The sequence below is a fragment of the Macaca mulatta genome, chromosome 10 (genome assembly GCF_049350105.2).
Source record: "Macaca mulatta isolate MMU2019108-1 chromosome 10, T2T-MMU8v2.0, whole genome shotgun sequence".
NCBI lineage: Eukaryota > Metazoa > Chordata > Mammalia > Primates > Cercopithecidae > Macaca > Macaca mulatta.
Window position 1 is genome coordinate 93,564,361 of NC_133415.1, and position 14,806 is coordinate 93,579,166.

General features: G+C 45.0%; 1 long non-coding RNA gene across 1 annotated transcript in view; it reads right to left on the reverse strand.

Annotated features, from left to right (window-relative positions):
• Positions 1 to 11,391: 11,391 nt before the first annotated feature.
• Positions 11,392 to 14,806, reverse strand: part of LOC107000402 (uncharacterized) — a 49,590-nt gene continuing 46,175 nt past the window's right edge. The window contains exon 5 of the long non-coding RNA XR_013399953.1: positions 11,392 to 14,055. This is a non-coding gene — a long non-coding RNA (uncharacterized LOC107000402). The remainder of the gene's footprint in view (positions 14,056 to 14,806) is intronic.

A 14,806-nucleotide genomic window follows, 5' to 3' on the forward strand; every position in this document is an offset into this window, starting at 1 on the left:
TCTTTTACAATGAATTTCAATTTTACAACCAGTGCTGGGAGATGAGGGTTCAAGGATAAACATGGCTTCTTTCCTCCCCTCCAGGACATTGCAAACCTTGCCATTGTGACATGAAAGGTGTTGTGATAGCAGTATGTCCACAGTGCTGCTGGATCCCAAGTAAATGATCCCTGGTTCTATTGGAAGAAATGGGGAGGGTGGCAGAAAATGCTGCAGAGGAGGAAAGGTGACACTTGGTTAAGGCTTTGAAGGCTGAGCAGAAATTTGCCAAACACAGAAATGCTGGAATAGCTGGTGGTAGGACTAGTCCAAGCAAAGGCATGGAGCAAAGGCTCTGCCTCGTGCACTTGGGGAGCTATTTCAGGGAGGCTGGAGACAGAGATGAAGGCTTCTGCAGGAGCCAACACTCGAAGGACCTGGAATGCCATGTCAAAGGGTCAGTATTCTGTCCTGAGGGCTAGAAGGTCATCTCCACATGGGAAGGCATCTTTTTTGGTGGACTGTCAGGCACATAGTAGGTGCTCAGTAAACACGTATGGAAATAAAAAGGAGAATCTCAAAGGTATTTAAGCAACATGCTTAATCATCTTTAATCCCTCATGGAGACAAGGTGCGTTCCATGCCAGGGACTGAGATCCAGGCTTCATTCTAGACACTGGAGAGGTGGCACAGACACACTCAGCTCAGGAATTCTTTCCTGGGTTGCAGCCCCCCTCCCGGCCCTGTGCCAGGTCCCTTTCACCTCTGCCCGTTAGAGATTGCTTTTGGTTGCTGTGTTGACAACCCCTGTTTCTGTGTTTGGAGCGGCTGTTCAGTGCCATTTCCTGATTTAATATCAGCACCAGCATACAGCAAGGATGCACAGTTAGCAGTTTTTGCTCCAAGTATTTTTCAAGTTCCCTTTTGATGTAAGGGTTGGGTTTGCAGCTTCCCTGATCTCACAGAGCAGGGAGGGAGAGACTGGGGGAAGGAACTGGGAGCCAGAGGTGGGAGAAGAGGACCCTGAGAAGATTCATCTAGTCCAGCTGAGCTGAGAGACTCCAAGCTTCTTCTGCAAGGGGATGGCAGAGGGATCAGCAAAGACAGGGCAGGCTGAAGGGTTTCCTGGAAGGTGTGGCCTCTGAAGCAAGGCTGCTGTTACCCTTCTGTGTGGGCATAAAGATGTACCCGTGTCTGTGAATATATGTCTCTGTCACAAAAACAAAGTGCTAAAAAGGTTAAATAACCTAACATGATGCAATTCAAAGCACCAGGAAATGAAAACAAAATTGGTCCAAAGCAAAACTTAAGGTTGGTGCAGGTCCCAGTAGTGCTCAGTTTTTCAGGGTTTGGGGTTGTTTTTGTTTGTTTTTGACTGAGCATCTACTATGCCCAAGGACTTCTTCAGGGCTGAGTGCTCATCCTCTCCTGATGGAAACAGATCTTTTTCACTACATTATGGCCAATGCAACAATGAGAGCATGCTCGGGGACTGTGCACACACAGGAACACACACCCACATTTGAGGACAAGACACAAAAAGAGACTGGGCACTTCTTCACCAGAGTCCTTGAAGGCCTGCACTCCCCCCAACCCCACCTATAAACACCTCTGTGACCTGCTGCTGGGGCTCCATTCTACCTCTTCTACCCTACCACCCACCTGTTGGACTCTTCTCCAAGACCTCCTGTGTCATTTGGGGTCTTCTGAGAAGGAGAAGCCAAAACAGGATTCTATATGTAAGAGGTTGATTGGGGGACACACCTGTGAAGTATAAACGAAGAGAGGGCAAGAGGAGACAGGGAGAGCCTTCAGACTGACCACGATGTTGGTCTCACCCCTGTGAAAGGAGAGGAGGAAGGAAGGAGGATGTGGAAGGAAGAGTCTTAGACTGCAGCACTGCTCTAGGAAAGTTGCAACCAGGATCATGCCACCCAGTCATGGCAGACTTCCCCAGGTAATGAAATTAGCCCAGCAAACATCTTATTGTGTGTTTTCCACATGTGAGGGACTGTATTATATTTAGCTTGCATCATCTCACTTAGTCCTTCACAATAACCTTAACAGACAGGTACTATTTTCATTATTACCCCATTTTGTAGGCTGAGGCTTAAATAAATGAAGTCCCTTGCCAGACGCCACAGGTTACAAGTGACAGAGGAAAGATTCAAAGGCTACTTGACTCTAACTATTGCTCTGGACTACTGTGGCCAGGAGGAGGCCTGGAAAGGGTAAGTGGGTGGCTCATTTCTCTCTTTGCACCCATCTCTCCTGCTTATGGGCCTTGGGATGTGTTTCAGCACAACCCCCAAGAAGGCTTTTCTGGTCTCATCAGGGCTGATGCCAGCTCATTCCAGGCTGGTCTGCCAGTCAGGCCCAAGCAGATGGCCCAGAATGCTCACCTGAAACAGGCACTCTCCAGCAGTCACACATGTGCTTTTTTCTTGGGCATTACCTCCTCCAGGAAGCCTTCCTGCTAGCTGGCCCATGTTTCCATACCTTATATAGACACTTTGCCCAGAGCCTATGTTACGTCTGTGTCCACCACCAAACTCAGCCTCTCTAGGACCCAAACCAGGTCTGAGTCATGTCAGCACCCAGCACAGGAGGGCATAGAACTGGAGAGACAGCAATACAGGCACCTGGTGCTTGGACAAAGGAACGTGTCCCAGGGGCATCACGAAGACACCCTTAAAGAGCATGGGTCGTTGTCATGAAAGCCATTGCTTTAGCCTTCAGATGTGCAGCCTGCACTCCCTGGCCTGGCTGCCAGGGGCCTCACCAACCCCCAGGCAGGGTTAACAACTGAGCTTCTCGTTTCTCTGCAGCATATAACACCTCCCACCCTCACCTCAACTTCTCTTGGGGGCCAGGCCCGGGCTTATACCCTTGCTTCCCAAAGCTTCAGCATCTGCTGGCTGCCAGTGGCACAGTGGGTAGCCCCAGCCAAGGAGGAGAGTTATTTTTATTTATTTCTTCTTAATCATGAACTTAATTTAGCTGCTAATCAGGTTACCATGGTGACTTGCACTGGATTTATAGCAGTTTCCTAAAGTGCCTTTTTCACACTCTTTTGGTAAATGAATAAAATTTGGGTGATGCGCAAAGCGCATAAATATTGGGTGTCCTAGAAAAAGGTCAGATGCATCCGTTTTGTATTTGCCTTTTGCCCTGACTAATCAGGCGTAAGAAAGAGCCATGACTGTGAATAGACTCCAGGTTCCTCTCCTCTGCCCTCCCTTTAAAACCTTCCATGGATCCCTACTGCCAACCAGGTAAAGTCTGAGATTTTTGCAGTTCTTTTCAAGGCCTGCCCCTCTATATTCCCTTCACTGACACTCTACCTTCCAGTTCTCCTGTGCTGTTTCTTGCATGCTTATGCCTCTCTGCTTTTGCTTGTGCTGTGCCCTGATCTGGAAAGTCCTTCCCAGACAGCAGGAAAGCCCTCAGCCTTCTGAGATCTCCAGAAGGGTGAATTCCTCTCTCCTCTGTTCCGGGAATGACGGTAGCCTGGCTTGTCTGAGAAAGATTTTCCCCCTTGTCTTGGGACCACTCCCATCCCTATGTGCTACTTTAGAAAATCTTTGCGCACTCTTATTGTCTCCACTATTGCTTGGACAGGGGTGGGGGGCTATAGTGCTGGCCAGTCCAGGAGAGTGGGTCAGGGAAGCAACAAGGAGATGAAATGAGGAGTCGGTATTTTGACAGCTTTCCGTATTTCACTGTGTGGGAGCCTCACCTCATATTCTATCCAGGTGTTTGGGAACAGAGGGATCATCCCATGGGCTCAGAAGCACTTCTGCCTTAGGCCTTCTGCAAGCACCCCCTAGTGGCTCCCAGAAGGGACAGTGTCTCCAAGCTGGAGACAACAGTTTCCAGGTTTCCCTTGAGGACCTTGGGGCCGGCTGCCAATCAGTCTTGGGATCAGCCACAATCCATTAGCGAATGCCTAGGGCTCAAGGCGCCAACAGAGCCACCAGGCGTCGGCGCCAGATCCTACTCAGGGAACCCAAAGCCACCTTCAATTATTGTCTTGGCCTTTATAATCAGACAAGCTGGACCCACAGACCATAGGCTGTTTCCTAGGCTCAGAAACCCCACCAGCCCCAGTTCTGACACTCTGAGCTCACCAGGCACTCTCCAGGCCAAGATATACATGCAACCCAACAGGAGACCTCTCTCTCTGAACCACTTGGGTCACAAAAGGAACCACGTGACCCCTTTGCAGCAGCCTACGCTGCAGGTAAGGCTATGTGAGTACATTAAATTACCACCCCTCTCTGAACCTCACTTTCCCATCTGGAAGGTAGAGCTGTCTTCATGGCAGTTGCACTGGCATCAGTGATCATGGCCTTACTTTACTTCTGGCCTTCGAAACGTGGAGTCAGAAAAACTGAGTTCGAATTCTTCCTCTGCATCTTTATTTGATTTTGCTTCAAGATTGAAGCCAAGGGAGAGGAAAGGGCTGTTTCCAGAATGCCTTTGGAAGAGTGAGATCAGCAGGCACAGACATTTACAATAGTGACCAAGAAGGGTACGTCTTGTGATATGTCAGGCAAGCCCTGAATGGCTGCACAACCTCAGCAGGCATGTTTGTCCATTTGTACCACCAGAGGAGTTCTAGCCAGAATGACTCAGAGGATCTGGGACTGGGGAGTAGACGTACAACTCTCTCCAACCAAGCATGGAAGGACCCAGGTATCCAGACACAATCACCCAAGGCTTGAGAGAGTCTGGAGTTCTAACCCTAGCTCGGTGGCAACCTTACTGTGTGATCTTGGACAAGTCACTCAAGCTCACTGGGCTTCAGAGAGTTTCTCTGGAGACATGAATCCTTCCCAAACGGGGGTGAGACCTTATCTTCCCCAAACCCTTCTCCAGCATGTGAGTTTATGAAGCTGGTTCTGGCCCATCCAACAGTAATTGGGGGTGGGGGACAACATGACTTTGTAAAAAACTCAGAATAAAGCACAGTAAACCCTCCAGCCACTGGGGACTGCCTTACTCCACCCTTGCGCATACCTTAAGGTGAGAATTAACAGGTACCCATTCCTGGTAAGGACTTGACAAGCATCTTGCATGAAGAAAAACCAGGACCTCCTCATTGACTTGGTAGATGTTACACAGCACTGTGTTTAAGAGCACAGGCTCTGGAGCCTGACTCCCTGGGTTCAAAACCCAGCTCTGTCATTTACTACCTGTATGGCCTTGGGCAAGTTACCTAACCCTTCTGTCTGCTCTTCCTCACATGTACAATGGGACTAATAGTAGCATATACCCCATTGGATTGTTGGGAGGATTAAGTGAGTAAATACACATTAGGCATTTAGTGTTGAGGGTTGATGATTATATAGCAAACATTTCTCCCACATATTAGTTCTCAAAGCTACTATTAGCCCCATCTTATACTCAAGAGAACTTAAATGCAAAGAAATTAACCCTCTTACCTGGTCCCTGTGCTCTCTGCTAGTGCATTTGCCATCAGACCTTGCTGCTCCCACTTCTGCTCAATATGATCAATGCTGTCCACTGACTTGTTTTGCAAAACAAGTTCATATAGCAATGGAAATAGAGAAGGGAGTTGGGAGTTAATTAGGGCAGGGTGAGCCACAGATCAATTTTAACATTGTTAAAGGAGAGATGACTAGACATTAGCATGTGATACAACAAGAACCATCACAACACCATCTACAAAGGCTTCTAGCCAAAAATGAAATACGACTCTGATCAGGCCTCTGGATCAAACTACCAATTTCCAGGAAACACAGGGATGGAGGAACACGTTAAACAACACCACAAGGAGGCGCTCAGCTGAATCTGGAATGTGAAACAATCTATGGGAGAATGACCAAAATTCATCAAGAAACAAACAGCATTTAGAAAAGAGAAATAAATCACATTTTTAAATGTGAGAAAAAGGGAGCACTGTTATAAAGAAGCTTAAGAGACATATCAGTCTAATGCAATGTTTACAGCCTGACTCAAACTAAATGTAAAAAGGAGGTTTTGAGACAATTGGGAATATCTGAATCTCTACCGAATATTAAATGAATCGGGTTTTTCACTGGGTTAGATGTGACAATGATATTGTGGCTATGTTAAAAGAAATTGTCAGTCCTTATCTATTAACAATACCCCCTAAAATGTTTATACATTAAATGAGATGGTGTCTGCGATTTGTTTTAAATACTCCAGCAAAGAGGTGGGGATCAAGAGTGCGTGCAGGTTTACAGTGATTTTCTCTTCTTTTGTATGTTTGGAAAATGTCATAATAAAAAGTTTAAATGAAAAAGGAGGGCAGAGGATGAAGGCAGATCACTAAGTATGAAGAGTTGTAGGTATGGGTTTCAGAAACATTGGTAGTGAGTGACATTTGGCTGCATGGAGATGGGACGGGGAAAGCACTCAGCCCCTCATGCATTCTCAGGTCACCTGAGGGAAAATAAGCCTTTGCACACGAAGTTCATTTGTTTATTCTCTCACTCACTCTCCAATTCATTCATCCATCATCCATCCATCGGTTCATTGTGCAGTCAACACACCTGTTTGTTGACAGCCTACAATGTACCAGAAACTGAGGATACAAAGGTGATCATCCCATCCTTCTGGTACTTACGGTGAAGGCAGGAGAGTCAAACGCTTGTTAAATCTGCCATCACGCAGATACAGCTTCACAAAGCCTGAAAAGTCTGAGGTAGGAAGTGGATTGCATGCCGTCAAGAAGTTTAACATGGGCAAACAGGACTTGTTCTGGAGTGAGAGATGGTCAGGGAAGGTTTCTCTATAACATTTAAGCTGAGACTTGAATGACCAAAAGGAGATAGCCATGTAAAGGGAAGGGCATTCAGGCAAAAAGAAAGGCAAGAGAAAATGTCCTGAGGCAGGAAGGAGCCAGGGATTTTCAGGAGTGTTCAGTATACAATGGTTACAGCAGAGCGGGGAGCGAGACTCACAGGCTGGGGGGAACATCTGGGGCTGTTAACTGCTGCTCTTGAACGAAGAGAAATGTCTCTCCCATCCACAGAACATGTCATACAGACACGGGGGCCTCAGGCCAGATGACAGATGCTCCACCAGTTATCAAGACAGGTATGGGGAAAGTGCATGTGCATGTTAGAGCACTAGAGAAAATGTTCCACTTCCTTAAAGAATTTTAATTTGGGACTAGGGTGGAGAGGAAGGGAAGTAGGCGGCCCTGGGGCAGAGAAGAGGCTACTACAAAGGGAACCATCGGAATCGCTGAGTAAGTAATACTCCCAATTAGAGATTTAAAAACCAATGGTGAAAAGCAGTCTTGTGCTCAGCTCAGCCCTCCCTCCCTTGGCCAGCCTCAGTCAGGGAAAGGAAGTCGTAGCCAACTGTGGGGACAGTTGCCCAGTGATTTATGGCCCTGAGACAAAGGCTCCCAAGGAAAGGCCCTGCGAAACTCAGACGTGTTGTTGGAACAATTAGAGCCCATCCATCTATTTGAGTCAGCACAGCATCCGGAAAATGGGCCTGGCCCGGGCTGAGCACCAGCTCTTCACGTGGGACTTCCCGCGTGGTGAACACACACAAGAGCCCAGCAGCTGGTGGGGGGAAAGCCCCATTTTTCAGATAAGGAAACTGAAGCTCTCAGAAAGACAACTTGCTCAAGGTCATCAGCTAGGAGATTCAAACTCAGATCTGTTGGAGTCCCAAGGCCACACTCTTTTTGGCATTTCTTACTATCTCCCTGGAAGTTTCTGCAGCTGCCCTGGGTGGCTGGTCCCTTGGGAGCTACTGGGCTCTTTCTTCAGTTTTCCAAGATGGGGCTGCTGTTGCCCCTGCAAAGAGGTTTGGCCCTCAGATCTCGATTTACTCTAAAAAGCTAAGCTGGTGTATCCAAAGCCAACAGCAGGTCCCTCTCCTGCAGAACAAAATGCGTAATTCCTCCTCTGGAACTGTGATTCCACAGAGACCTGGAAGGGGTCAGTGGTATCAGGCCCCTGCCTTCAAACTATGTACAGTGTTCTGGGCCCTTCTAAGAGCTGCATGTCAGAAGTACCCCTCAGGGCACATGCACAGCCCCGTGAGCTGCTTCCAGCAGCTGCACTTCAGGAGTGCTGTGTCTGACTCAGCTCTGTGATCCCAGTACAGCGTCTGATCCAGAGAAGCACACAGCAAATGTTTGCTGAATAAAGGAACAGACCTTTGGCATTGGAGATATTGCAGCAAACCCAACTTTAGAAGAAGAAAAAAAAAAGGATGGCTTATTAAAATAAGCTTATGGTACAATGTTCATTGTCAAAAGTAGATGATACAATCACATAGCAAAAAAGTCCCACAAAAACCCAGTATACATTTAATAGTGTAAAGTAACATGTATATATTTGTGCACTGTGAAAATTCTAGATTAAAATGTCAGCCAAAATATTAACAGTTCTATCACTGTGCAGTTGGCTTATGTGTAGTTTTATTTGCTTCTTGAATTTTTTTCCAAAATGTGTTATAAGAGCATGTGCTGTTTTCACAATAAAAAGGAAAAGCTGTAACTATTTTTTCCATAACATAATTTTTACATAATAAAGTTTAGGGTGCTGCCTGCCTCTCTGAATCCAGAGGCAGCTGCTGGGTGCCAGGAAAGGCAAAGATATTGTGTGAGCTCAAAGTCAGCTTCCTCGATCCACAGACCCCAGGGCCACAGGACCCACACTGACCTCAGGAGCTGCCCATTCCCCGTCCGGGTCCTTAGGATAAGGAACAACATGGATGCCAGACCTCACAGCCATCTGCCAAAATCTTACCACAGCCAGGTACATTTCTACGACTCGTTTCTCCATAAGCAAGTCAGTAAATCAAAGTGCATCTCATACACAAGGTGGGCCCTTTCTGGTAAAACACAAAAAAACTTAATCTTTGGTCCAGAAGCAGTAGATTGCGGCGGCAAGTCGGCAGCCAAAACCATTAATCTTTGCTGCGTTCCCCAACTGGCCCGAGTAGTAAAGAAGATAATACCCCAGCAGAATCAGTGACCCACTACAAATTGGTCCTGAAAGGTCCACCAGCATAAATAGACTTTTGCTGATCCAACACTTGTTAGGAACCCCAACAAAGAGACTATTGGCTCATCTGATGAGCCGCTTGCAAGGGGCCCTTGCAATGGCTGGTGATGGATGACCACCCTCCCTTGGAGGGGAAGACGCAGCTCCTGGTATGGGGCCCTTTCTCATCTTAAATTTGTCCTCAATAAATCACAGGTGCAGAGAAGCCGGCATCAGTTTCATTACACCTACATGCTCCAGTATCAATCACGCCACCATGGCGGCCTGTCTGGGCGCAGTTCATTTCAAGTGGCTGTTTCTGTCCTGATTCCGTTTCCACTGCAATGCACACCTCCAAGGGGCTGGGGCCTAGAGAACTGGAGGAAGAAGCTTTTCTGTAAAGGCCTATGCTTCCCTGGCCTCAGCACCTATTCCCTTCTCCTTCTCTATTAACTATTCCCCAAATGGGTGTCACTTGGAGCTTCATACCCAGTGCCTGTGCAAAGGGCTGAAGCCCCGGGATCAGAAAGACTTGTTTTTAGATAATAGCTCTGACATTTGCCAACTTGGAGCAAGTCATTTTACTTTGCAGAGGCTCAGCTTCCTTATCTGGAAAATGGGGCTAATGATACCTGCCTCTGGAGATGAAACAACACAGAAATAGTCGTAAAGGACCTGGCACAGCCTGGGCACAAAGTAGGATCTTCAGTTCATGTCAGTCCCAGCCCCTGCTCATCCCTGGCTAAGATGCTGGTTGAAGAGAAAGTATTGCAGGGATGACTGATCTTGCTCTCCCTCTGGTACTCAGACCAATGAGAAAGTGGAAATTCTGTGGTTCCTCTTCGCTGTCTACCTTCCTGGACCATTCCTGGTGCCAGCAAAGGTATGTCGATTATGGCTCAGAATTTATGAGGATGCTGCCACAGCTCGTTTTTTGTCTTGTTCCTTTCATTGTAGGCAGTTAAAATACACTTAAAACTAAGGACACCAGAGAGCTCTCAGACCTCTTCTTAATGCACATAATCAAATACTTTAATGTCATTAAATGCATATATAAGGCTCATCATAAAAGCTGTGAACTTCTTTTTTAAAGAATCATAAATGGGAATAAATGGTTTCTTTTTAGGCAGGTCCTACGCCAGTTCGCCTACAACCACTAGAGGCAGGACGGAAGCATCCCTCCAAGCCTGCCAATAGGCCTCCTCCAGAGGGCACAGCCCAGCTCCCTCTGCCGTGGGGTGTTCTCAAGGCCTAGTGGCAGCCCTGTAAATTGTTAACTAAATGAGTAGATCTTTGAGCAGAAGAGAGGGGAGTGCAAAGGACCCTGCTCCTGAGCTGGTAAGGAATGTCAGACGGAACAAGCTTTTCAAAAAGACACTTCCATTCACTCTAAACCTACAAGAAAGCCAGAGTGACAGGGCCATTTATTTGCAGAAGAGCTGGGGAGGGGGTGGAAAGGGAGGCAGAGATAAGAAGAAGGAGGAGAGAGATAAGTAAAGGAGAGAGGGACAGGCGGAGAGAGAGAAGGTTCACAAAGCAGGCAAAGAGGGAGACAGAAAAGGAGAGAGAGCAGGCTCTACCCCAGGGTCCAGTGTCTCATCCATCACCAGCCATTGCAAGGACCCCACTGGTTCAGGGTCCAATGTCTTGGCACTGCATGTTGGCTCAGAATTCTGAGACAGAGCCTACAGAGCTGCATATATATCCAGTACATCTCAGAGAACAGAATATAATAGCAGTATAATAAAGATCATGATGATGATGATGATGATGATGTTGAACATTTACTCTGTGTCCAGTCTAATGTCTAAGTTCTTTACCAGCATGACCTCATTTAATTCTCCTAAGAACGCTATATGGTAGCTACTATATTTCATCAATTCTAAGACATACAATTTCTTTTTCCCATTTTAACACCTCTGAAATTGAGATGCTTTTTAAAATCACTATCCGCCTGGCAGCAGTCTTGATGTCACTGTCATATCTGGGAACACACATCAAAACTTGCGGAACAAGTATTTGCAGCTTAAAATCCTGAGGACAATAGAGGAGTGGTTTTTAAAGAAATGCTCTCACAAACACCTGCAATGTGACCGCAGATGATAGTCTGTTGAAAAACACGAACACTGACAATGCTGAGTTCCTAAAATGCTGAGTTCCTCTGAATATGAGGAAGTTTTAGGAATGTCTTAAACAAATTATTCCAATTATATTTTCCTTTTCATGTATGCATACAAAGGTCTTGTGACAAACATCTGTGTTTAAATCAACCTGAAAGTTCTTTTCATAAATATAAAAATAAAATTTTAAGTGATAAGAAAGTATTATGTCATGGTTTCATTAGCAATGATTTGACTTTTTTTAGTGTTTCATAAAATAATGGTGCAACATACGAGCTCTCTAAGTCCCATCTTATAGATGAGCAAACTGAGGCACTTTTATTACTTGCTCAAAGTCACACAGATATTCTCAACCCCAGGTCTTTCTGATTCTAGAACCTGTGTTCTCAGCTATTATTGCTCTTCATCTCTGACATGTCTGAATTCAGATCAACATAGGTTCTGATTCCAGCGTCGCCACTTTCTGGCTTTGTAACCCATGAGACTGATGTCTAGTAGTCTCTGAGCCATAAAGCAGAAATGCTAATGAAACCTGCTTCTCAAAGTTATAGGTGGGAAAATCCATATGTGAAAAGGTTCAACACAGTTCCTGGCCCCAAGAAAGCGCCCAGGATGTGGCAGGCTGAAGGAGGGTCTACCTAAAAGTCCGCGCACATCCGAATCTGAAGAGCACCCCTTTGCCTCTGCAGCAGCACACAAAAGACTTGGGTGGCACCAAGAGCTCAGATCTAGGACTGGAACTGTGTCAGTAAAAGATGCTTTTAGCACTCTCGGGACAAGCCAGTCTGTATACACTTCCTGGTGCCTGCGAGATGCTCAACTCTTCCTTCCTACTAACAAAACAACAGCTGCAGTGACCGTAATTAGTGTATTACTTTATTATTACCATTTATATCTTTTGAATGCCTACACTTTGGGACTGTTCTAAGGCCTTTACCCACATTCTAATCTCACAGTAACCCCAGGAGTAGGCACATTACAGATGAGGGGAAGGCTTAGAGAGTTGAAGAACACATAGGGCTGTCTTTGGGGGTCCTGGGCTGATTCAGAGAACAAATACGCCCAGTGTCTTAGGTTAATTTGGTACTTTGGGATCCCATGGTTCATTCCCATTAGGTCTGAGATTCAAGTTAAGAAGTCAACTTCTAAATGTCATAAAGGATTTCTTCTCCCCCTGCCCCACACCAGTGATAAATAAAACTGTTTACCGTGGAAAATTTGGAAAATATTTATAACAAAAAGATATGGTCACATATAATCCCATTGCACAGAGAACACCTCCTGGTTTACACTTTTTTGCTCCTTTTCTCCCATTCTTATTTCTAACCATATTTTACACAGTTTATGTTATACGTGGAATTTTATATCTTGCTTTTATCTCCCGGCATAAGCATTTCCCATGTTATTGGAAACTCTTAAACATCATTTTTATTGTTACCAGTATTGTTGAATGGGTGGACCATAAGGTCCTTAACCACTCCCTTAATGTGGGAGCATTTAATGTCTGCAGGCACAAACTTGTGTGCCTAAACCTTTGCTTACATTTCTATTTCCTTGAGATAAATTATTTATAATAACATTACTGTGTCAAATGATTTAAGACTTGATAGATATTGTCAAATTGTAATTCATATTTAAGAATATCTATTTCAACCTTTTTTTTTTTTTTTTTTTTTTTTTTGAGACAGAGTCTCATTTCATCGCCCAAGCTGCAATGTAGTGGTATAATCTCACCTCACTGCAACCTCCGCTTCCTGGGTTCAAGCGATTCTCATGCCTCAGCCACCCTAGTAGCTGGGATTACATGTGCAGGCCACCACACCCAGCTAACTTTTGTATTTTCAGTAGAGATGGGGTTTCATCATGTTGGCCAGGCTGGTCTTGAACTCCTGGCCTCAAGTGATCCGCCTGCCTTGGCCTCCTAAAGCACTGGGATTACAAGCATGAGCCACCGTGCCCAGCCGAATATTAACATTTTATTGTTATTTTGATAATGAAATTTTTCTGATTATTTTCAATTAACATATTTTTGTTTACTAGTAAATGTGAACTTTAAAAAAAAAAAACTTTATTTTACAATTGTATCTGTGAATTTGTGAGGTTACAGCAAAGCAGTTAGGAGCCCCTGCCTGCTAGATTAAGCTGCGTGATTTTGAATCCTGGCCCCTCACTTACAATATGCGTGATCTTGGGATGATTATTTAACTTCTCAAAGCTTTATTTTTTTTCTCATCTTTTAATAGGGATGAGAATAATAACACCTAAATCATAGGGTCTTTGTAAAGAATGAACGAGAAATCTCATGTAAATTATACCTGGCATATAGTAAGTGTTCACTAAATATTAGCTACTTGAATTTCTTTTGCAAATTCTTTTTCATATACTTTTCTCATTTATCTTTTGAGATCTTAGTATCTTTCTTATCCATCCGAAAGAGTTCTTTCTATAGGAAGAACATTAGCCCTTTGCTACATATGTTGTGAATATTTTCTAATTGGCTTTTAAAGCTACATTCTTTCTCTCTTGATAGTCTCCCTGAGAGTATTTTAGGGCCATCCACATCTAGTGAAGCTGAAGGGAAGAGTTAGGTCTATTCAGTAAAGATATAGAAAAATGAAGGAGTTTTCATTTCCAGTGATGCACCCCAGAAAACATTGCTTCCATTCACAATGCTGCATTTCTAATAGATGAGGTAAGAATTGATGGGGTTTGTCCTACTCACAAAATGACGCCCAAGCGGGGATGCACGAAGAACGTTGCCACGGCTCCGACATATTGATGCCAAACACAGCCCGAAGCACTTCGTGTCAGGGACGGAAGTGTTAGAGCTTTCTCAAGCCCACTCTTTCTCAGTTTGGAAGCTGTCCTCATGTTCACAAGGATATTTTGGTAGAAAACCTCCTTTTCCAGGATCTCCATTTGCCTGTCGCCACTTCTGTGTACTCAGTACTTTTCTGTCAACGAGGGTTCCAAGGAGTGAGAAAGCCTGTTTTTGTTTTCATTTTTTATGTCTATTAAAAATAAACATGCTGAGAAGCTGCCTCTTAGTCTCTTTATCAAGCCCCAAATGACGTGTAGCCCGTGTCAACTCAGCGTTGACGAACGCAATCAGCATTTACAAAATCAGATTTGTAAGGCATCGGGAATAAACTTAGCTAAGGGCAGGTTTCCCCTCCATTGATCAAAACGGGTTTTTGCCGAATGATGGGCAGTCAGTCGGTCCCTCGAAGTAAGTAGGCTACAGGCAGACAGGATGCTGTCCCCAGCCCACCCGCCTGGGCCCAGCTCACAGGACACCTGGCAGGTTCTTCTGCTAAGAAAGCCGAGAAGCCCACCTCTTTATGGGTCGGCACAAACGGGGCACATTTCATGCTGAGTCAATTTAATCAATACTTTTCTTGCTTTGGAAACCCAGAGCATTTAGAGAGAGCAAAGCCACACTACACAGTAAAGCAGCTTTAAATTCTAATGAGCTTCTCTGTGCTAATTAATGACTTTGCTAACTGGAAGCTTTCTTTGTTAGAAAACACACTCTTGCCTTTCAAGATGACAGCTTTTCCTTTCCCGAATGTCTTTTATTATCAAACCAGAAAGGGACGTACTTTATTCCTCTCATCCTGTTAGAACTAATACATTTTTATTATTTAAAAAATAATTTTCTTTTAGTAACCAGCATTGCATTTTGCCTTGTAAAATCTAGAAAGT